Source organism: Urocitellus parryii, chromosome 11 (genome assembly GCF_045843805.1).
Source record: "Urocitellus parryii isolate mUroPar1 chromosome 11, mUroPar1.hap1, whole genome shotgun sequence".
NCBI lineage: Eukaryota > Metazoa > Chordata > Mammalia > Rodentia > Sciuridae > Urocitellus > Urocitellus parryii.
The window spans coordinates 23,777,351-23,801,593 of NC_135541.1; positions in this window are offsets into that span (position 1 = coordinate 23,777,351).

The following is a 24,243-nucleotide window of genomic DNA, read 5'->3' on the forward strand; positions in this document are numbered from 1 at the left end:
TGGGAGCCCAGTCCAGGGACAACTACACGGTCTAGGTCAGAGTCAGACTCCAGGATGGGTTACCATAGAGCAGCTGATCCTAATCCTAATCTAACTGTCAGATGGCAGAATCTGGGCTCCCCAACTCAGAGAAAGGAAGCTAGAAAAGAGTGGACAGTATCCACGTGGGTAAGGTCACCATGTCACATGGCATGCCACATGACTGTCACCTTACTGGCAAGCTGCTCTAAAGCTTCCTAGTGGGTACCAAGGGCAGCGTGCATTTGGCTTCCACACTCTGCTTACTCCTTAAAATTAAAAACAATCCTGTACTTTACCTTGCAAATTAAATTTTACTTAGTGAATTTTTTAAAGCCACACGTTTTATCCATTGTAAGAAATTTGGGGAGAAAATAAAAAAGCCCAAAGGAGAAAATCAAAATCACCCATCACCCCACCATCCAGAGGCAACCACCGTTCACTTCCTCCTGATCCTCTCTATATACATTTTTAACACAGTTGAGATCATACTGTATAATCAATTTTGTATCTTGCCTTTCAGAAATGTGAATTTAAAAGTCAAGCACCCAAGAACCCCAGCTATCTCATCAACACTTCAGATGCCTCAGAAATGCATCGGAATTTTTTTAAAAAATTGATTCTACAAATCTCCCCCTTCCACTTCCCTTCTGACCACGTGGGGCTCGCAGCAGAATACACACGATATAGACACGTCCCCTGAAGTGTAATAGATTTGAATTGCACACAGGTTGGTGAATGAATGTCTAAATAATTAGGAGGTTAATTAATTTCAAATGTAGGAGGATGAGAGAAATTTGAAGCTGCAGATTCAATAGGGGTCTGTAAGCCTGTCTTGCTAATGTACTTGCTAAGGAAGGTGGAAAGATGGAGCCGTAGGGGGATGGTGACAGAGCCAGTGGGTCACAGCTGGCCACACCCGATGGGAGTCAGGCTCTTCCCACCTGCAGCTGGACTGTGGCCTCCTGACAGCTCAAGCAGAAAAGTTAACAAGAAGGTTAAATATGCAGGTGCTAAAGCCCAGTGATCTAGGTTCAAATTCAGGTTTTGCTGCTTATTAACTTTTGGCCTGTGGGCAAATAATTTAATCTCTCTGAACCTTGGTTTTTTTTTTTTAATTGGTTGTTCAAAACAGTACAAAGCTCATGACATATCATCTTTCATACATTTGACTCAAGTGGGTTATGAACTCCCATTTTTACCCCAAATACAAATTGCAGAATCACATGGGTTTTTTTGTTTGTTTGTTTGTTTTTATGGTAAACAAGGATGATGTTAATACTGTCTATCTCACGGTGTTGTTGTAATAATTAATGCAGCCCATATAGTCCAGTGCATAGTAAAATCTTAGTCAATGTTAGCTTTAACTAGCTGGGAAGCCATTTGACCTAGAGCAGTAGCTTTCTCATCGTTGTTGATTGTGACTACAGTAGGAAATATACATTGCAGTATGATTAAATGCATATAAACATATATGTTATAGTTACATATGTGTGTGTATACAAACACAAACACACATATTTCATGAAATGCTGCTTATCTTTACCCAGATGATGCAACCATATTTTCTATTCTATTTTTTAAAATACTGGTTTCGACTCACTAATTTCATGACTCACTACTAGATCTCAATCAGCAGTTTGAAAAACATTAGCCTTAAAAGAAATCATATAGATTTTTGGTATAAGGAAAATCTAGGATAGAATTTTAGCTCTGCCAATTATTATACCATAAATGACCAGTAAAGAAAGTACACAGGTAAACTTTCTTCATCTGCAAAATGAAGACTGCCCACCTTACCAGTTTACAATATGGTCCCAGACCTGGCACTTAGTAGGTACTCAATAAGCTGTAGCTTTTGTAATTTATCTGCTTTGTTATGCAAACAGGACTCTAAGACCATCTTGCCTCCATTACCAATGCCTTTGGGACCTCCAAATGCAATTACCACGAGGCTTTGTCTCAGGAGTTGGGATGGAAGCAGCTTCCGAGGTCTGTGATACCCTCACTTAACAGCATGCTTCCAAGTCCTGCTATTTGGATTTGATTTTTTAAAGTACTTCCTTTATTTTAATTCAGACCCCAGGGACCTAGAAAGTATACTGCTGCTTTTTCCCAATAAAAATCAGACCAGCAATAAGCATATTGCATTTGAAATGGTGAAGCTGGGCGCGCCTTCAAAGGACACCGCATTAGGACTTGGCTCACTCCCAGCCTGTGTCGGAGAGTCGATTTCCCTGGAGGAAACAGGAAGTCCTGCCACAGGCTGGCTGGCTCAGGGAAAACTCTGCTTTACCCAACTCTTTTATGATGGGGCCCATGAAGCCCTAAGAGGACAGAGGAATCGTCTGAGATGTCCAGTACACGAGGGGCAAATTAGGACTCACCTCCTCCAACTCAGAGCCCAGCCAGGAAATCCTGAGCCAGAAGGGGTTATCCAGCCTCCCTGGAGCCTGACCCTATGAGAGTTCTTCAAGAGGTCTCAGTTATCAGAGGCATTTTAATTCCTGGACACTTTCAAGATTGCTATACTTACAAAAACAATTTCAGCCATAAAAACAATTTAAAAAATAAATAACACTTACTAGATGTCAGTCACTGTTCCAGGTGTCCATTTAATTTTCACTCATTTAATTTTCATGGTGCTGGGAGAGAGACCCTAACATCATCATCATCCCCATTTTAACACCCGAGGTCCCATGGCTAGGAAGTGCAGCAGTTCTGAGATCTGAACCCAAGAAGTCTGGCTCCAGAGTTCCTGCCCCTGGGTAATGACAAGCAGAAATAGCCCTGACTGGGCACTCACCACGAGCCAGGCATCGATCCCAGCCCTTCCCATGCGTTAACTTCTCCAGTCTTCACTGGGGCCTGAAGAGATGGACCTTATTATTATCACCCCATTTCTCAGAAGAGGAAACTGAGATTCCAAGCTAAAATAATAATAATAATAATAATAAAGTAAAATAAAATAAAAATCGATTCTACTTATGCCCCAAGCTCTCTCTTCTGGAAGTTTCCAGGACAGAGAACAGGGAAGGACACTCCACTCCCTAAACAGTAGGAAGGTCAAATCCCTTGAAAAGAAAGAGAGGGTCAGTGGTGCCCTCCTGTGTAAGAGAGGGGCGGTGGCTCCCATTCATCAATGACCATTTCTCACAGCCGGGCACTGAGGATTCAAAGGTGAACACGATTCCTGCCCTCGAGTAAGTTATCACTGAGAAACAAAAAAGGTGGATGGCTACCACTTTAAAACTCTTACTGTGGGTCAGAGGTGGTGTTCAGGGCTCCCACACACAGAATGCTTGTGTCTGCCTGACAACACTTACTGAGGTTGGTGTCCTTACCCCTGGAGGGTCAGCTGAAGCCAAAGTGGAGCGAAACAGGATTTAAATGTGGGTTTGCCTGATTTCCAAAGCCCATATTCTCAACCACTAAATCAAACGCAGTCCCCACCACAGGGTATCGGCTAACTGCAAGCTATTATTACTCCAACATTCAGCCCCCCATCCTCCACTGCGAAGTAGTCTGTGATTTAACTCCACCCTTGGCCCCAGGGTTTGTTGGTCTAAACCAATCTAGATGACCTGATTCCTTAGTATTGGTTCACCAACCAGATTTCAAACCAATCAGCACATGGTACACATGCTCACAGACTGGTTTGAAGTGATCTGATAAGAGAGTAGCTCTAAACTCTCTTCTGGCCAATGTAAGAAGGGTCGTGCTTTCTTCTTTTACACCGTAAGTGAGAAAGCATGACGTGACACCATGGTTGCTGTTGGCAGCCATCTTGCAACCAGGAGGAAAGCCAGCCTGAGGATGGAGCCAACAGCGAGAAGAGAACAGAGATGAGAGAAGATCTGAAAAACTGAGACAGAGCCCCCCAAAACAACTCCTGGAGCTTACACAATCTACCTCCTCTCAGTTTATGACTGTGACTCAAGGAATCCTCTTCAATGTTTAGGTCAGTTAACTTACTAGCAAATATGGACATTCTAACTAAGATATAAGGTATTTGGAAGAGATTGAGATTAATGAAACTCAAAGTTAGCATTCTAAACTTCTCATTTATTTGTCAAGGGAGTATGACAAGACTAACAATTCATACATGAAAAATGTTACAGATATGGCTGATGAATTTATTTTCAAATATTTAAATTCTCCAAATCACAATATCAATACGATTAAAAAAAAAAACATGCATCAACCCCACCCCCCAAAATGTGTCTGGTATCCATATCACTATTAAAAGATATATCTTCATAAATTAGTGTAAATTAATAAGAAAAATGAACACCTCTAAAAAAGAGAGATGAGCTAAACATTTGAGCAAGCCTGCCTTAAATAAGGATAAACAGTAATCAACAAAAATTTAAACCAACATGATACTTTGATATTTATCTATCGGATGTGATGGACTAGAAGGGAGGATGATCCTCAGGACTAGACAGGAGGTACAGAAACTCACTCTCGTGCCTGGCTGGAGTAAGTGCAAGTCTGCAGCTCTCTGCTGGGGGACAATTTAGCAATAATTATCCCAATGCTTAGATAGGCATATCATTCGATTCTCCCACTTCTTTTCATGAAGTTTAGTCTAAGGAAAGAATCTAAATAGTATGCAAACCTATATATTCAAGGATACACGTTTTTTTATAATGATGAAAATTAGAAATAGCCGACAGTAGGTGAATCGTGTGGTCCTATATAATGCAGCCATTTAAAAAGAATATACACAGATATAAAAAATGGAATAATATACTACTACTTTTATAAAAGCAGTTTGCAAAACAAAAAAAAATAACCATATATTGTATATAGGAGGTGCACACGTACAGAAATGGTAAAAGAAATTTTTCCCACAAGTCTAAAATTAGAAGCATCTAGACCCTGAAAGTCGTGTTTTGCAATGACTAAACATCGGACTCCTGCAGTAAAGGGTGGACACGTGGCTGCGGTGCCTGGGGACGGATGCCAGAATGACCTGAAGCCCGACAGCAACAGCCTTGCCTGAGTGAGGCGGGACGGCTCCCACAGGCAGATGGAAAGTGACCCTGTCAGAGGCCGTTCTGTGTCGTGAGAATCCTGTCACCTGGGAGGATGGCCACTTACACCCGCCCCCGCCCCTTCCTGCTGAAGATGCTCCAGATGCCCAGAGCGAAAGAGAAGTGCAGCAAGTGCCAGGGAAAGAAAGAGCAGGGCAAGGGCAAGGAGTCCCGCCCAGGTAGCTTTTTCAACTCCGCGGCTCCTCTAAGGACAGAACAACTTGGGGCATGGTGGCGCAGAAAGGAAGTCCCAGCTGCTGGAGAGGCTAAGGTGGGAGGATCACCTGAGCCCAGGAGTCTGGGCCAGCCTGGGCACCGCAGCAAGACCCCTTCTCAAAAGAGAAGAAAATTGTTAACAACAAATCCCACTGATCAGTGAGTTTTATAACTCCATCGACAGATCAGGAAACATTTACTGGTCGATGAAATTTTAATAGGCATTTTGTTATCACCTAATACTATTTGTAATATTTTGAGAGTTCTGATTTTTCCTGTGAAATTTCATAAAGAAAATGTAGTATCGTGTTCACATCACGAAAGACATAGGTTGTGTGCAAGCCTTCCCCCTCCCCCCCATTTTCAGGTAAAATGAGACATTTTAAACAAATTCAACATGGTGCCATTTGTAATCTATACTTCGGTAGATTCACAGGACATATTATATTCATACAAAGTTTTTTTACATTTCCTTATTTCTTATTACATACAAAATGCCTTCGCTTTCATCCTAATGTATTTTTCTATCCCTGTGCTCCTAGAATCTAGATCTTCTAGGTATCTAATCTGTGTGTGTGTGTGTGTATAAAAATATTAACAGTGGTTTTCTGTGAGTGGTTGGATTACAGGTATTTAAATTTTTCTTTCTTTTTTGACTTGCCAGAATTTTTTCTTTCTTTTTTTTTTTTTTTGCATTGAGCATACTAGTAGTGTAAATTCTGATTAAGAAACTCAGCTATTGAAGAAATGTTAAGTTCTTAATTTTCCTGAAAGTGAATTTAATTCCTCCTCAAAACCCTTCAACCTGTCAGAGGCCGTAATTATTCAAATCCGAATCTCCACCCCCATTTTCCCCAGGTCACTGGGGGATCCAGTGGGCACCTATGGTTCGCTCTTGTCACCAGTCACTTCTGCAGACCCCTTGCAGGAGCACAGGCATCCTCCAGGATGGCTTCCCTGTGGGGTCTTCCATGAACCCTGAAAGGCTCTATCAAGCCCCCCTGCCTGACTCCCCACAGCCACCCTTAGCCAATTGCCCCACCATGTGGAACATTCTGTAAGTCTCACCTCCTCCAGGGCTCTGCTCAGAGGCAAGGTGAGAGCTTTCTATGACCTAGAATCCCTCAGAAGTTGCCATTATCCCTGCCATCCCCAGCACTTAGTCTGGGCGGGACAAAGGGCAGGGCACAGAGTTCCTCCGCCCCCTACATCAGTGACCCCTTTTGTGTTTTCTCTTTCTCGCTCCCCTTCACCCTCCCACTGCTCCCATCCAGCAAATTGACCTAGTTCCTAGGAGCATGCGTGCAAGAATCAACACACACACACGCACACATGCTTACACACATGCACACACACACACACACACACACACACAGAACTGGCTCTGATCAAGCACACATACCTCTATATTTTTGGTTTGGTTTGGTTTCTTAAGTAATAAAACCTCAAGACTTTGACTCTTTTGTTCTCTGTGTCTCATGTCCTAGGTGTGCATGCATATTTATTTAAGAAAATTAGCAAGTAAATGAAAATAGAAAATAACAGAGGTGATTCTTTACTCTCATTTTATCTTGCTTACTTCTTCTGAGACTCAAGTCAAGTAACAAACATGAGCTATCATTTACTACTGTGCTTCCTAGATACCAGATAATGTTCTTGGTACAGTATATATATATATATTAATTCTGCTGAATCTCAAACCAATTATTCAAGCAGCTGTTACTATTCCCAACACCTCATAGATGAGTAAACTGAGTCAAAGAGAGATTATATACACAACACGCCCAAGGTCTCACTGCTTATTAAATAGCAGAGCCAGATTCAAACCCGGAAGCGGGGCTGCTGCAAGGTCTGTGCATCTCTGTACAATACCAGATGTAGCCTGCCAGGGAGGTTTGGCGCTGGTGGAGGAGAACCATCCTATCCGAGGTCGCCAGTTAGTTTAATAGGTTCAAACCTGGGACTTGATCCAGATCTTCTGATCCCAAATTCCATCTTTTTCCTTCGTATCTCTGCTTTTTGAGACTGACAAAGATGAAGATACTGCCAGCCAAGTCCAGTGCGAAACTACCAATCACTTCCACACAGGATTTCTAGGAGAGCTTTCTCTGATTTGTGAGTCTAATCTGGAGTGGGACTGTCATTGCTTCAGATTCTTAATAGACACAATTATCAGGTCCATCTCTCAGGTTCAGAAAAAATAACTGTTCAGGTACAAGACAGGGAAGGAGAGAATTAGCAACTATGGTCATTGAGAAAATTCCCAGTGGGGAACCTTCACTGACACGGAGCTTAGAACGACTCAGCATGCCAGGTGTGGGTTTTCCAAGAGCCAAGAGCTCTGAGCAAGGAATATTCTTACCTGCCACCTGAGTCTAGCCTCACTTCTGGACTCTGCACTTCCCAGTGGGCAGGACCAGCTGGAGCCCTTGGGGGGCTGCAGACTTAATGGGGAGAGGGTGGAAGCCCTGTCAGAGAACCGAGGCTCTTAGGATTGGAGAATCACAGCTATCAGGGAACAGGATCACTGTTTTCAAAACTCTGAAGGGCTATCGTGGGAAAGAGTGAGAAGAAGGCTTGGCCTGTGGATCTAAAAAAAACAAACCTTGAGCCAAGAGGTGGGAGAGAGAAAAAGAGGTTGAGAAAGCAGCTTGAGAAAGAGAAGCCAAGCCAGGCATGTCAGAGCCTCAGATAGGGGTCAGACAACCTGGACTCTGTCACCTCTGAGTGGTTGGTTACCTAACGCCTGGGGAAACATGAGTTTCCTTATCAGTAAGATAGAAGAGCACTTTCTTTCTTTCTTTCTTTCTTTCTTTCTTTTTTTTTTTTAGGATTGAACCCTGGTTCTTAGGTATGCTAGGCAAGTGCTCTACCACTGGGCTATGCACCCAGTTCTCTCAAAGAGTTCTTGCAAGAACTAAATGAACTAATCCACTTCAAGTGTTTCACACTTGGCAGTTAAAGCGTTCTACCAATTCTATCTGTAAGCATGATTATCGTCATAGTGTTGCTATTGCTTTTATGGCCAGGGCTGTATAGCAATGGTTCTCACTGCCTTAGTCACTGCCCCTACCCTGGACATGTGTGACCAGGGGCCACTCTGTGACAACATTGCAGAGCCAAGCCTTTAGGTTCAGGGAGGGCTGGAGAATATCCAAGGGTTCTGCCTCTTTCTGCCATGAACCGGAAGTGCTCTTCGGAGGTCCACCCCTACCTCATTTCTGTGATCTAGAGAGCGGCCTCGTGTGCCCGATGTTTCCTTTTCTGACCATTGCCATGCCAGTCACAGGAAGAACCTGGCCTTGGTCCAGCACCAGAAAACAGAGACTGCTCGTTCCCTACCAGTGGCACCAAAAGTAATAAGAGCAAGGCGCTCAGGAATGGCCACAGCTGTGCCCGCATGAGGTGTGACAGTGAGCCCATAAATCCTTGGGAGGGCACTGCAGGTAGCAGCGTCCAGTACAATGATCTGGCTGCAGAAGGGCCTGCTGGCATGGGATCCACATCTCCACACGTCACTACAGAAAGCTCAGGGAATGCCACAGCCTGAGATGTACAGGCTCCTGGGTTAGCAGGGAGTGGTTGGGGTGGATGAGCACATGCATCTGTTGGGGACAGGACCATGTGCTGTGGACCAGGCCTGTAAGTGTGTAAGCCAGTCACCCCTCAGCCATGCAGGTCTGAGCCCTAGAGAGGCAGCCACAGAAAGTAGCCCTGATGTGGTGGGTGAGCAGAGAGGGCCTTAGGAGACCTACCACAGGGCTCAGGGCAGACTTCCTAGGGCTCCTCACAAAATGCAGTTGGCTGCATGTTGATGGAGTCACAGACAGTGGGAAGGAAATAGTCACCTTGCTTTATCTGGACAGCTTCTATGCAGGTATTAGGTGGGTCCAGGACAATTTCAAAGTCATCCATGAGAGCCTGCACCTATGGTGATAAGCAAACTTGGAGCAATGACGCTCTGCTCATTAATAAACGAATTAATTAACTAAACAATATTTGTACTGATTATCTCGTGAAATGGTTAATTTTATGTGTCAACTCGACTGGGCTATGGGGTTCCCAGAAATTTGGTTAAACATTATTCCAGGTGTGTGGATAGTTCTGGATGAGATTAACATTTGAATAGACAGCGTGGGTAAAGCAGATGGTCCTCCCTGAGGTGGGTAAACTAGTTCAGTCACCTGAAGTCACAAGTGGAACAGAAAGGCCGAATGACAGGGAACTTTGCCAACCTCTTGTCTGTGATGTTGGTCTTCCCTTGCCCTCAGCCTGGATCCTACACCATGAGCTCTCCTGGATCTCATGTCTTTGGACTCAGGCTGAAACTGTATCCCTGGACTTCCTGGGTCTCCAGCCTGCCAGCTGCTGATCCCAGTTTTTCTAAGCATCCATAATTATGTAAGTGAATTCCTTATAATGCATCTCTTCACACCCACCCACCCCCCCCACACACACACACTCACTCATGCACACACACACACACACACACACTCCATATTAATTGTTTCTCTGGGGAACCCTGACAAATACACCTATCATGTGCCACATGCTCTATTCTGTGCTCAAATGGCTTTGATGAACAATCTCTTTAGCAGTAGACATCACAGAAGAAAGAAATAGGTAAACACCTCATCTAAGTAACAGAAGCTGCTCTTAGACACATATAAGTCTTCCAGAAATAACTTGAGGAATAGGGATAATCAATAACTTTAGGGCTGGGATCCTAAAGTAAGAGGCCAGTAAAGGACAAGTTGCTCCTCTTAATGGGATCACATTTAAAACCCCATGAGGCATAGACACGTGTGTGCATGCATACGTGTGTGCGCGCGTGTGTGTGCATGTGTCTACAGCTGGGAACTGGACCAGACAATCCGATGCCAGATTCTATGCACAAACCCCAACTCCACACACCCCCTCCCCTTGAGAAGAATGAAGGCCACAGGCTTGGATTTTCAGTGAAGGATGAGAAAGCATGTTGACCTGTGTTTGTAGATGCATGTCTTTCAGATGTGCAAGTGTATCGGTCCATTTACACAAACACAGACACACACAGAGTTTTTGGTTTCCTTAGGAATTAAGTCTTTGATCAAAACGGAGTCTGAGGCTTGCAGGCCTGATGAGTCCTAGGACTCCTGGGACCCATCAAATAGAACCCATGAGGGGAGAATGTTGCCTCAGGGCCCCAAATACACCTCTGCAGGCAAAATCAGAGCAGGGCTCCCCAGCCAGGGTGCTGTTGGATAAGTATGCCTTGTTCTCATGGGACTCTGAGATGGACCTGGGCTCAGGGCCAAACCTGCGTGGGTGAAGGTGGACCAGCAGGGCCTGCCGGAGGCGAGTCTTCATGGCTCCCTGGCACACAGACCGTTCCAAGGCTGCTAACCTAGTCTCTTGACAAATCTCTGAAGCTCCCTGGCTGGGATTTCTCAGGCCGTCTTCCTTTCTCTGTCCATTGTCCTGACCTGGCTTCCTGAGCCAACTATGGACTTTATTTATTCTTCAAACACTCACTGTGGATTTATCACAGACCAGGAATTGTATTAGACATCAGTTCAGACACTAGGTGTGGACTTTGACACAGAGCTCTGGAAATCAACCAGTTAGTTGGGTTTTTTTTCTTTTTTATTTGTTGGTTTGTTTATTTCATTTTTAATCATAAGAAAACAAAAGAGGACTGGAAAATTCAATATTAACCTTCACTTCCTGAAGTTGGAGTTTGAGAGTGATCATTAATCCCACCCTTTCCTGCCTTTCCATAAGTAAGTTTGCAACCAAGCAAGAAGTAAGACACAGGGCATACATGAAAATCAAAATATCATATTGGAAGGTGATTTGAAGAACTTGGCATTAGACCTTTGGCCACAGTGGGCTTCTCATCCAGGAATTGGCCTGTCTATTATGTGCCTATTTCCAGGGCAGAGCCTATACTGAAAAACTTATTCTCCACCCAAATACACCCTCCTTGAAGGTGCATCCAAGAAAATACAGAGAAGGTAAGATGAGTGTGCTCAGTTCCTTCTCTGAAACTTGCCCATCAAATAAATCACTTCTCCTCTGGGGTCTAATTAGTGGAGGTGCATGAAGCCATCTCTGCACTTAAGAATACGGGACAAAGGTAAGAGAGGTTCCTCCCAATTCCTGGTATGTGTGTCCAAGTTTTAGGCTGCTAATCAGAGGAAGATGAACTTGGGAGGCACAGGCTTCTGGTTCCCATGGAGACAATAACAAAAAGAGCACTGGACCTTGTGCCCAGATGCCTAAGTTTAAGCCCTGACTCTGCTATTTAATAAGCAGGAAAACCTGAGCAAATCATCCCTCCTCGTCAGGCTTTGGATCTGTCCTCTGAGAAATGCAAATAAGGACCAATGGAAGATTATTGGGAAGCCAAAATTTGAGCTGGTGCATGAGCAGATAGGAGGGACCGTGCTAGTTATTTCCAATGTCACCTAGCCCTGGTGCTCTTCTTCCTGAGCGTAAAAGCACAGTGTGTGAGCCTGCCCTTTATCCAACCTGAACATCATCTTGAAACTCAGGCATGACTGAAATAAAAGAGGTAACTTCTAACCACAATGCCTGTTGAATTTCGTCTTTTATAAGATCCATTATGAGTCTGCCCAAGACCAAATCAGAAGACTGAACAGTGACTATCTTCCATCCTTCCAACAAACCCTAAATTGTTGGACAGTTCAAGGAAGGGGTTTTGTATAACACTAAAACATTTTTTTTTATCTCTGTCTTCTGGTCTACCACATTACCCTATGCCAAATACACACATACACACATACACACACACACACACACACACACACACACACACACACACACACCAGCAAGTCTTCCTCAACTCTAATGGCTTAGTTGTTTTTCAAGTACAGAGGGAATTTATAAACAATTTCTCAGATGTTAAAGGAGAGGAAAAAAAAAATATCTTGTATCCTGCTCAGAATGGATTTTTAAAAAATCTCTCTGAGTCAAGCTTTCTCTTCCCCTGAGAGATGATTATGATCTCTCTCTCCCCTTTTTCTCTCTCCTGTTTCATGTGCATTAAATACCCAATGTGGAATTCGTTGGTGCTGCTCACTGCTTTCTGGTTCTCCTTCTAGGCACAGAATAGATTGCATGTCTTGGCTCCTTGTGGCTGGATGCAACCAGGTGACCAGTTCTGGTCAATGAATTGTCAGCAGAAGGTGACATGTGTTGTTTCTGAGTCAGAGCATTTAACTGTTTAGTTACCATCACAGTCTCCTGAGCATTCTCTCTTGGTGGCTATTCCCCCACGCAGACAAGGGCCCTTCTGAGGACAACCGGGACCACTGACTCCTGCTGACCTCTGAGCAACATGAAATAGATCGGGAAGTAACCTTTATTGTCATGAGACATTAAAATTTGAGAGTCGCTTGTGACTGAAGCTTAACCTGTTCTATTTTGTCTGATCCACCTATAATAAATGAAAATATATATATAAGTATTCAGAGCAGTTGTCCTGTTGTTGTTTATATGTCCTCTCTAGGACAAGTTGACCGTAGATGACACCAATTCATGGGAGACCAAAAATGTCTTAGCTCTGCCACGTTCACTTTCATGGCCTGGTTTAAACAGAAGACCATGCTTCCTGGGAACTGGTTTAGTCTTTGCATTAAACATCAGGCTGCTTCCTCTACCGCATGGCAGGTTTTCATCTCCTCTGAATAATTTTTTAGCAACTTGAGAAACTGCAATCCAAACATATAGTATTTTTGGCTGGAAATTAAAACACGTCACTTTTAAAACATAAGCAGCATGCCCTGAATGTTTATGGTAAAAAGCTCACTCCTGGCCAGACTGCAAGCTCGCATTACCGAGAGGCAAACCCTGGAGCAGGCTGGCAGTTTGCATCCCAGTTCGTCCTTCCTACACAGTGCAGCGACTGTGACTCATTTCTCCTCTGGCACATGAACTTCCAGGCTTCGTGACTCCTTCCATATCAAAGAGTGACTGTCTAGAATTCCCCCTTGCTGTGAGGGGACAGCTATAGAAATGGGAAGGCAGATTTCTGTCCACCGGACTGACTGCCTTTGGGATGAGCCAGAGATGTCAGTGGTTCAAACAAAATTTTTCAAGATACTGTGCGGACTCTGGCTTCATAGGCTTCTAAGGCAGGGGGTTGCTAGTCGCTTCATATTACATTTTATTTACGCATTCATTTGTTAATGCTGACAATTAGCAGGTTTCTGTAACAGGTGTTGCAAAGGATCCAAAGACAAAGACGTTCCTTGGCTCTGAGGGACCTGGAGCTGAACATTTGAGCATTTGGTAACACAGGTAATAAAAGAGACACACCAGCCTGACACGCAGTGCCTGTAATCCCAGCGGCTCGGGAGGCTGAGGCAGGAGGTTCCCAAGTTCAAAGCCAGCCTCAGCCACTTAGTGAGGCCCTAAGAAACTTAGTGAGACCCTGTCTCAAACTGAAAAAGTAAAAAGGGCTGGGGATGTGGCACAGTGGTTAAGCACCCCTGGGTTCAACCCTCAGTGCCAAAAATAATAAAAAATTAAAAATAAAAATAAAAGAGACAGATGACATCATGGGGATTGAGAGGAAGGAGATGTGTCTAAGAAAAGGAAGGGGAAGAAAGGAACACTTCTGATGGCCTAGGACCTATTATTTCACTCCACTTATATAAAAGGCCCTCATAAGGAGGCAATTTATGTATGTATTGGGTAAGGAAATAGTTTCAGGTGTCAAGGTCAAGAAACTGTTGGAAGAGACCCGTTTCACTTACAGGTTCATCGGATTCCAAATCCACATCAAGTCGCCTCATCTGGCCAAGCCACCATCTACCCATCTATAAAATGGAGGTGGATGAAGTCGAGGTCTCCTGGAGTTGTTCTGAGGATTGAATGAGATCACTTAGGGAACGAAAGGCTTTGTCTGGCCTGTGGTCAGGGCCCCGAGCAGCAGCCTGAACATCATGACTAGGTACCTGCTGGATGGCATGTGCTTCCTCCGAACTTCAGGCGGGATTCTTGTCGTCCTCTCAAGGATGAGGAGAGCAAAGCCCAGATGAAACAAGCAACCTGCCTGTGGTCACCAAACGGCCAATAAAGAGCCACATCAGGACGGAGGGCTTTCTGACTGGAGCATCCGCCTAAAAGCCAGGAGTGAGTGGCCTTCATCACGTCATTACGTATTGCCAGGCAGCTTCTGCATGTCACTAGCCTGTGACCTTGGGCAAGCTATTTAACCTTGCCAAACTCCTCAGAAGGCTGATGTGGGGATTACGCATAGTACAGAGGGAGTGCTCAGCCAGGCGCCCTGCGTGCAGACAGACCTCGGTGAACATGAATGTGCCTCCTGACGGGGGTGCTGCTGATGACGCTGGTTCTGCCCTCCTTGACGTGGCCCATGTGACACCCATGGAAGCTGCCACAAAAGAGGGGCATTGGCTCCCAGACGATGGTCTTGGGCCAGCACACGCTTCCGGCTGACCCAAGAATGTTCAGGATGCAACAAGCTGAGGAATGATGGTCCCCACCAGAATGGGAGCACTGATTCTGAACGCATTCCTAAGGCATCCCTTCTTTATGTGACTTCTTAAAATGTTGGTTGGCGACAAAGCCAGAATTCTCTTATCAAAAATGAAATCTGTAGAATACAATTTTCAGCTCAAACAATGTGGTTTATACAAAGCGCCACCCTTGCATGTCAGATGAGGAAATATAAAACTCTTCTATAATGGATATATTGTTTGCACACAAAAAGCCTTATGAATCCCTGCTTCATGCCAGCCCTCATTTGGCATCTTCAGTAAAAGGGGGAAACTCTCTCTTCTCCAGAGGAAACCCCAAAGGAGACCTCGGCACCATATTAACTGTCCCCTTTGTTCTTAACAAAATGTCAGAAAGCCACACCCACCTCTTTGTTCGGTGGGACTCCAAGTCCCTGGGGGACAATGATCTGGCACGGATCACGACCGGTCCTTTGCATTGGACTGAGGTGACTCAGATGGCCTCCCTCAGTGGTGGATCCCACCCTACAGAAAAGCTTCGAGAGCCCCTAAGTGCTCAGCACTGCTCTGGGCACCATGGGAGTCCAAGATCAGGTAAGACCAGCCTTGATCTCAAATCACTTCTCATGTCATAATGTGGAGGGGAGGCAAATTTGCCTTGGCAAATCTGTGCTGTCACACGACAGCCGTGAAACCGACTGTCATTTGCCCTCCTGGGCGGTATGCTTCCTTATCCCTCGCCCTCGCCCAGGCTCAGGGTTTCTGGAAGGGCCTCTCTAAGCAGCAATGTGCGAAGGATTCCAACCAGGTTAAGAACAGGGCAGGAAGACACAGCAAGTCCAGTGGCCTGAGGCCGGGATGAGCTTAGTGAGTTCAAGAAACCCAGGTGGGGCAGGTGGGGATTGGAGTTTACACCTGAGCTGGAAACAGGGTGTGTGGGGGAGGGCTACTCTCTATTGTGTATTCATTTGGCTGCTGGGTGAAGGTCGGACTGTGGAGAGGCGGGGTAGGAAGGGAAACTAGCTTTGGGGACTATTGCTGCTGCCCAGGGGTGAGACAGGGACAGCAAGGTAGCACGTGTGACACTGGAGAGAAGGAGGTGGATCCAGGATATAATTTGCAGGTAGCATCCATGGAGCATGCTCACTGATGTGAGAGGGGAGGGAAAGAAGAATCTGGAGTGACTCTTGGCCTTGCCTATTGAGCACGTAGCTAGCGCTGCAGGCTGAGCAGTAGAGGAGAGTGGGTAATGCCGAGGCTCTGGACACCACGGAGAAGGCCCGTGTGGGCAGAGAAAGAACCAGACTTTTGTTCCGAGCATGGAAGGTCTGTGATGTCTATGAGATGCCCGAGTAGAGACAGGGAGCAGGGGGTGGCGATCCCAGGGCAGGGCTGGAGGTACCCGTGTTGAAGTCTTTAGCATATAGATGATATTTAAAGCCAAGGAATGGATTGAGGTCACCTAAGGAGAGACACAGTAAGAGAGGGTATCTGAAGAGCCCTCTGGGACCAGAGAAATGCTAAAGGCGCCTTGTCCCTCCGCCGCACTGCATGCCCCCCTGCACGGCAGGATAAACTGCAGAGGGGAGAGCTGAACCTCCAAGACCATTTTTAACCTAATTTGAATACTGTATGTACATAATTAAAAACATTTGGCCCCAAAGATTAATAACTCCTTTTACATCTTCCTTTGACAAGCGCTCTGATTTGTCAGGCGGGGCGGGCAGGGCGGGTGCTCTCTGAGTTGATTAACACCTCCACGTTGCTTTGAGCAAAGTGTGGGGCGGCGACAGAAAATGCCACATTGCAGATGCCTGACTCGGGGATGGGACTCTGACTTCACGCCTCCCGATAAAGGCAGAGACTCACTTCTGACGGAGGGAAAGTATTACAAAAATATATATGTAACACATATTCTATTCCTGATTTAGGTCTATAATCTTATGAGCCAGACTGTAATGAATAAAGTTATAATTAGCTGAAGATGAAGAACACGCAGCCGTGTTTTCTAGGGTGCACTTTAGGGCTCCGGTCCAATCTGCACATTTACAAGCTGTGCTATTTGCATCGACTTCTACAGACTCCACTCAGAGACAGAAGAGGCTGCATTATTGATTACAGCGTGTGCATCTTGCTTATCTCTCTACTACACCCTGTGGGGTGTACAAATGCAGGAGGAGGGAACAACCAGGAAATCCGGAAAACACTACCCAGTCCTCACAAATAGCAGCATCAATGTTTAATCTATGCCAGAAGACCTCTAGCATTTCCCCATCCACCCTCTAAAACACCCCCAACAAGATCTACAGGCGTGGGATGATTGGATGTAAATCAACAATGTTGCTGAGATACGTGCTGTGTGATCATAGGCAAGTCATTTCCCCTCTCTGGTTTTCCATCTGTGAAATGAAAGGTTGAGCTTGACTATCTCTAAAGGCCTTTTTCAGCTTCTACATTCAGGGATCGATGATTCTATCAAAAGAAAACCAAAAGGGATGTCACTGGGCCAGCTCCAGCTGGACCAAAGCTTACCCTTGCTGCAGAAGAGCTAGCCCCCCTCCGCCTCCTCTGTGTGTTTGACGTGCTGTGAAGTACTTGGTATATTGATCAACATTTGACAACTGGCTCCCCAGTGAAAAAGCTCTGATTTGTAGTGTTTGCCAATTTCTGTGGTGTAAATACTCCCACCACGGTGGATTCCCACCTACCAACATGATGTCATTGAAGACAGAGCTGGAGGATCACACACAATTGGCTCTCTCGGCTGTAGCACATCACTCATGATTTGGGCTGGGAGTCCCTGATGAGTCATTCCCTCTCTCTTCTGGCCAAAAGACTTTAAGCAAGGGCCAACAACCCGTTAATGAGCAGACTGGCTCTCATCCTCTGATGGATCCCCTGCCATGTGGCTGTTGAGGTGATTGTGTCAAGGGGTCTCGAACCAGATATCCAGGGTCTGAATTCTGGCCCTGGAACCTCCCAGCGGTGTAGACTTGATCGAGCGACTTCACCCGGAGGCACTGTAACCGTTACTATATCACAGGTGACTTAGCCAACTCCATCTGCCATCACAAAAATGCCACACAATGGGTGGCTTAAACCACAGGCCGGTTTTCTCACCGTTCTAGAGACTAAAAATCTGAGATTCCCGTGCCAAGGTGGTTGGGTCCAGGTCAAGGGTTCTCTTCCTGGCTTGTAGACAGCCACCTACCTACTGGGTCCTTAAATGGCAGACAAAGCACTAGTGTCCCTTACTTTTATTATAAGGACATCAGTTCTATCAGATGAAGGCCCTACTCTTATGACCTCATTGAATATTAATCACCTCTTTACAGGCATTACCTCGAATATAGTGGGTGTTCAGGGGAATGCTAGGTCTTGAACTTATGAGGAGGACACAATTCAGTCCTCAGTAATAGGGTTCTTATGAAGATCAGTTGAGCTAACACATGTAGCGTGTCTATTACGTGGTTAAGCATGCAATAGATAATAGTCATGGATCTGTCATGGATATATATATGTGTGTATGTATATGTGTATCTGGGTGTGTGTGAGTGTGTGTGTGTGTGTGTGTGTTTAAGATGTTGATCCATTTGAGTTTCACCCACAGAACCAAACAAAGAACACAAAATAACTTTGGCATAAATTTTCTAACTGTAGAATCCAACTTTCTTACAATAGCCTAGGACCCACTCTGGACCCACAAATGTCCATGCTGATGGACAGTTCGATCCATCACTTGTTCTAGAAGGTCTCTCTACTTTTCCGTCTGTGGATCTTGCTTTGTGCTCTGGGTACATTACCAGAGTTAGACATCTGAAGAGCCACATTTGATATCCCACCAGTTTGGTTCCCTTTTGTGATCCCACAGCCAGGAACAGGACTAGGGAGAGGTGGGGAGTCCTTCCTGCCTCTCTTGACATGGTTGCCCCATGCTGGAAGTTGGGCTCTGGGTACCAATCCTTCCAGTTGCCTGGTGAGTTGACATCCAGGATGACACAACTGAGGATGCCCCCTGGCCTGACCAGCCTGACGGCACCCAGCCAGGAAAGGCCAGAGCCGGAGCTCCCACTCAATCCCCTGCTCCTCCCGAACTCTTCCGCCTGATACTCAACAGCACAAGTAATGAGATGGCCATGCATCCTGAAGTGGCCCAAACAGCCCTTATTCGTGGCAGCTGAGTCCAGTGGCCTGGTGACCCAGAAAGTTTTGTCTCAGGCACCCTAAAACCATTACCCATCAACATTCCAAAGCAGAGTAACCAGCTTAACAACAGGACGACCCCATTTAAAAATGGGCAGGGGAGGGCGGGGGTTGTGGCTCAGTGGTAGAGCGCTTGCCTGGCATGTGTGAGGCACTGGGTTCGATTCTCTGCACCACAGATAAATAAAGAAAATAAAGGTCCATCAACAACTAAAAAAAAAAAAAAAATGGGCAGGGGACTTGAATAGCCATTTCTTCAGAGAGCATATACAAACAGCCAACAGACACATGATGTTCAACATCATTAGTCCTAAGAGAAATGTAAATCAAAACCACAGTGACATACCTGTCCACATCAACTAAGATGGCTACAATAAGAAGAAATTTAAAACGGTAAAAAAAAAAAAAAAAAAGTGTTGGTGAAGGTGTGGAGAAACTAGAACCCCTTGTACATTGTTCAGGGAATTTGTTTAGTCAATTTTTTTTCCCTGCTGTGACTGAAAGACCCGACCAGCACGATTATAGAGGAGGTAAAGTTTATTGAAGGGCTCATGGTTTCAGAGGTCTTAGTCCATAGATAGCAGGCTCCAATCCTAGGGAGGCAGAACATCATGGCAGAAGAGTGTGGCAGAGGGAAACAGCTCACTCATGATCATCAGGAAGCAGAGAGAGAGAGACTCCACTTGCCAGATACAAATATATACCCCAAAGCCATGCCTGCCCCCAATGACCCATCTCCTCCAGCCACACCCACCACTTCGATTACCACTCAGCTAATCCCTGTCAGGGGATTAATTCACTGGTTGGGTTAAGGCTACCACCCAATCATTTCTCTTCCAAACCTTCTTCTTGCATTGTCTCACCCGTGAGCTTTTGGAGAACACAACACCTAAACCAGAAGAGAAAAATGGCCGAGCCATATGGACAACAGTTTGGTGTTTCCTCCAAAAGTTAAATGTAGAATTTCCATACAGCTCATCAATTCTACTCCTAGGTATGGTTCCCCCCAAATTGAAAAGAGTCACTCAAATATTTGTATACCAATATTTATAGCAGCACTATTCCCCATAGCAAAAGACGAAAACAACCCATTATCCATCAATAGACGGATAGACAAACAAAACACAGCGTATCCAAATAGTGGAATGGAACATTATTCAGTCATAAAAAGGAATGAAGTTCTGACACCCACTGCACAGGGTGATTCTGGAAAACATTATGCCAAGTGCAAGAAGCCAGACACAAATGGTCACACATTATGGGATTCCATGTATATGTAATTTTCTTTTTCAGTTTCTTTCCCTGATCCACAAGGTCCAGGCCCGGCCTAGAAGGGAGGAGAAGGGAGTTTCTCAGGATGACCGCGCACCTCCCATGGGCCAGGAGCAGGGGCGGGCTTCCAAGGGCCTTATTTCATGACGTTTTCCGTGTTCCAGGCGCAGGACTGCTTGTGTTTCCCACCACCCTGGCTGGTTCTCATAACAAGCCTGAGAAACACCCGGGGGGCTATTACAGATGGGGAGACTGAGTCTCTTCAGGGTCAGAACCTGGTTTGGATCCCAAGCCACTCAGCTCTCCTCTTAGCAGATGTGCCCAAGGCCATCAGGGGAAATCACAGCCACAGCTACCAGCAGTGGGGCCCAGGGGTGGGCGGGGCCGGGGGACGGTTTGCTCAGCCAACCTTCACCTCTCTCTGACTCCTATTAGAATACATGCCAACCGGCACAAGGTGGGGGCAGCAGATTATTTGTCTGAAAAAAGAAAATGACCCTGAGCAGCCTAAGACAACTGTTTACCTGAGCTTTTAGAATGGCTGGAGGTGCCTGTGCCCCTAGAGATCTGGGTTCTACCTTGATGTGGAGACATCCTTTACTGTGGTCGGTGGGATGTCCTTGGTCTGCTGAGGGATGCCCTGATTCCTCAGGTGGTAAGGCAGGTGTGCAGGCTGGATCACAGCAGGGTTGGAACCCCACTATCCTGAGTCTCCCCTGGAGAGTCCCATGGTCCTTCACAAACCTTCTTTTCCTCCACGGCCTGTGCAGGATGAGGGGGATTCGCTTCCAACTTTAAAATGTCGATGATTCTCCCTAACACCTTAACATTTGCTGAGGAACTTGGCAATGGGATGCGGATATAGGTGTCCTCAAAATTTGTGCATGAATCAGATCCGCATTACGAAACCATGCTTGGTAAAGCAGGGGACCGTGGTGCAACGTAAAAAACCAGCCTTCCTTCTATTGTACACCCAGAGATGCTTGCAGAAGCCTGGGAGGAAGAGGAGGAGGAAGAGAACCAGGGAAGGAAGGGAGGGAGGGGAGGGTCGGTGAAAGTAGGTAGAAGAAGGCACCTGGGAGTCAGACCTTGTAAATCTGGAGTTGGCATCTCTGTTCCCCACTCACGTGACCTTGGACAAGTCACTTGATCTCTCAGCCTCAGTTTTCTCATCTGTAAGACAGGAAGACGAATACCCATCCAAAGAAATAATGAAGGAAGGTTCTGGGGAGCGGGGAGGGAAACCCTGGTTGAACCCTGTCAGCGCAGGCCCAGCATTTTCATCTACATAAGCATGCCAAGCGCATGATTCTGTGGAATCATGGAGAAGTTGCTCATGAAACCGGGATTGTGCTCCTCTCTCTTTTACTTTTTCAAATTTGGGGACATGAAGCCCAGAGGCAGACCTGGGATCTGCTTCAGATTACCCTCAGGTTCCAGAAGCTGCCGTTCATGCTGCTTTGAAATAAACCCCCAAATCACCAGCACATAGTTTTCAGAGCTCATCCTCTGCTCCAGCCGAGACCGCAGACACACAAGCACACGGATACACACAAGCACACAGACACGCATGCTCAGGAAACATCTCCAGGTGCCCCTTTGTGTACTGCCTGCACCAGGCCTGCACATACCCAAGCAGGCTTGGACGGCCAAACTCTCTGCCTCTCCTGGTGAGAATCAAAAGCAGTTCCCCTTTTATCACTCTGAGTTGATTATCTAAGCACCCCCCACCCCATATCCCATGTCCCAGCCTAAGTTCAGTTCCTCTGTAACCTGTTGTCAGAGTCCTGTGCTCCTTCAGTGTGTGGCTCTCAGCATGGCTTACCATCGCACGCGGACGGACGGACAGACGGACAGACATGCAGGTGACTGGATTAGTGCCTGCTTCCCCTCTAGACATTCCGTTGCTTCAGTTGGAGAAACAGAGTCTGTTTGGCTGATCCTGCGCCTCTCACCAAGCCTGGCAAAACAGTCAGAGTTTAATAAATACATGTGGAATGTTGGAACAAATGAATGAGCTCCTAACAATGAGCCTTTTCCAACTCAAGGTCTCGACACCTTGCACCCCCTCCCTTGAACGAGCCTCACTTCAGGGCCCTGGACCTTGTAAGATTCCCTAGCTCGGTCACCGTGGTACCCAGGGCCCCTGCTCTGTAGCCTCCCCGGCCAGGTGGGGCCCACCCTCTGGAGTTGAGAATAGCCACTCCTTACCAGCAGTGACACCCAAGGCCTCTCTTCCAGAATGGGCAGCCATTCCACCTTGACTTTCCCCAGTTCCAAACTGGGGTCTTAGTGTCTGTCACAACTAGGATACGGCCACTCCAAAGGGGTCTTGGGGCCAGTGACCCCCTTTTCCTACCTGCCATCCTTAGCACTCTCCCTCCCCTCCTCTATACCCTTGACTCCGGCCTCAGATTCCCTTTAAAAACATTTACATTTCTGCTCCTCCTCCGGGGACTGTCTGTCTCTCTAATAAATAGAACATGCGCCACTGCTCTTGCCTGACCCTAGAGCAACACTGGGGGGCGGGGGGAGTCTCAGGACGCCCCGGCTGCTGCCATTCCTGTCCATGGAGGCCCCGTGGTCCAACCTATCCCTTCCACGCTGCCCTGACCCCCATATCATTGTCTGATCCCTCTCCCAGGAGCCGGGGACCATTCTGTGCCCTCCCCCTCATTAAATCGGTGGCCATCACACTCGGGAGCAGGGACAGAGGCAGCTGCCGGGCTTCCCAGCCCCGAGTGGGCCCAAGGGGTTGATTAGCATATTGTTGTGAGGGAAGGTCTGGAGTAATCCTTTTTCCTATTGACACTGAATAACCTCACCTGAAGCCCGCCCCCACTCCAGGGGCCCAAAGCAGCCCGAGAACCCTCGGATTCCCTCCCCACGCCCCTCCTCCTCCCTCCTTCTTCCTTCCCCTCTCCCTCCCTCTCTCCAGCCTCCTCTCCAGGCTTTTACAAAAAATGCAAACACAGAGGTCGCCTGGGAAGAGCTCATCCTCCCAACCTCCTCCTCAGGCCAAGGCCCCAGCCTCCCTTCCAGCTGGGGGTGCCTTCACCAACCAGTGCTGGGCTCCTGCCTGGAAAGCCACCAGAATGACAAATCTTTGGACAAATTACTGATTTCTCATCTAATTTACATCCAATTAGTGTGAGTGAAATGAATCATGTGGTCAGCCCCTCAGGGGGAACATTGAGATAACAAATGCCCCGGGCTTCCTTCCTGGGGAACTGACGGGCCCTGGGGGAAGTCCATGATTTACCCCCGGGTCAGAGGCCCCCCTCCCTTCCCCCAGGCAGGTTATCCAACCCATAGATCAACCCCGCCCCCTCCCTGCAGCCCCGACCGGCCAGTAAAAAAAAAAAAAAAATGGGGTGGGTGAAAACCAGATCTGGGTTGAGCCCCCCAGATTTAGAATGCAGCAATAGGGTCTTGGAGCAAGTGGCACATTCTGAACTGGTGGCCCTCGAGCACAGATTCTTCGACCTTGGGAGACAGGCAGTCCCAGGCTCTGGTGATCCAAGCACTGTTGCCACTCACCACACGCCAGGCCCTGTGTTCAGTACCTAACCCCCATGATATGGCCTCCACTTGACAGGAAGGGAAACTGAGGCTCAGACAGGGCTCCCCCAAGCTTCTCTAGCCAGGAAGGTCAAGGCTGAACACTGGTCGGAGGATGCCAGAGTCCAGGAACTTGACCATTGTGGTCTGTCTGCTCCATCCACTTGCAGAGAAGGGTGAGGCTGAGGAGGGCGGGCGAAATACCTGCCCAAGGTCACAGAGCCAGCTTTGGCAGAGAGGGATGGCCACAGAAGGCATTTCCTCTGCGTGTAGCCAGGCTGCACCTGGGACTCCTGGGAGTGGAAAGCACTGTTCCAGGGTAGAAGTGGATGGATTATCCAAGGCCATCCCCACCCAGAGGAGAACCAGAGACCCATACACACACATACACACACACCTTCCCGCGACTGGGTCACCGCTCCTGTCTTCCTGCCCGAGGAGCAGCA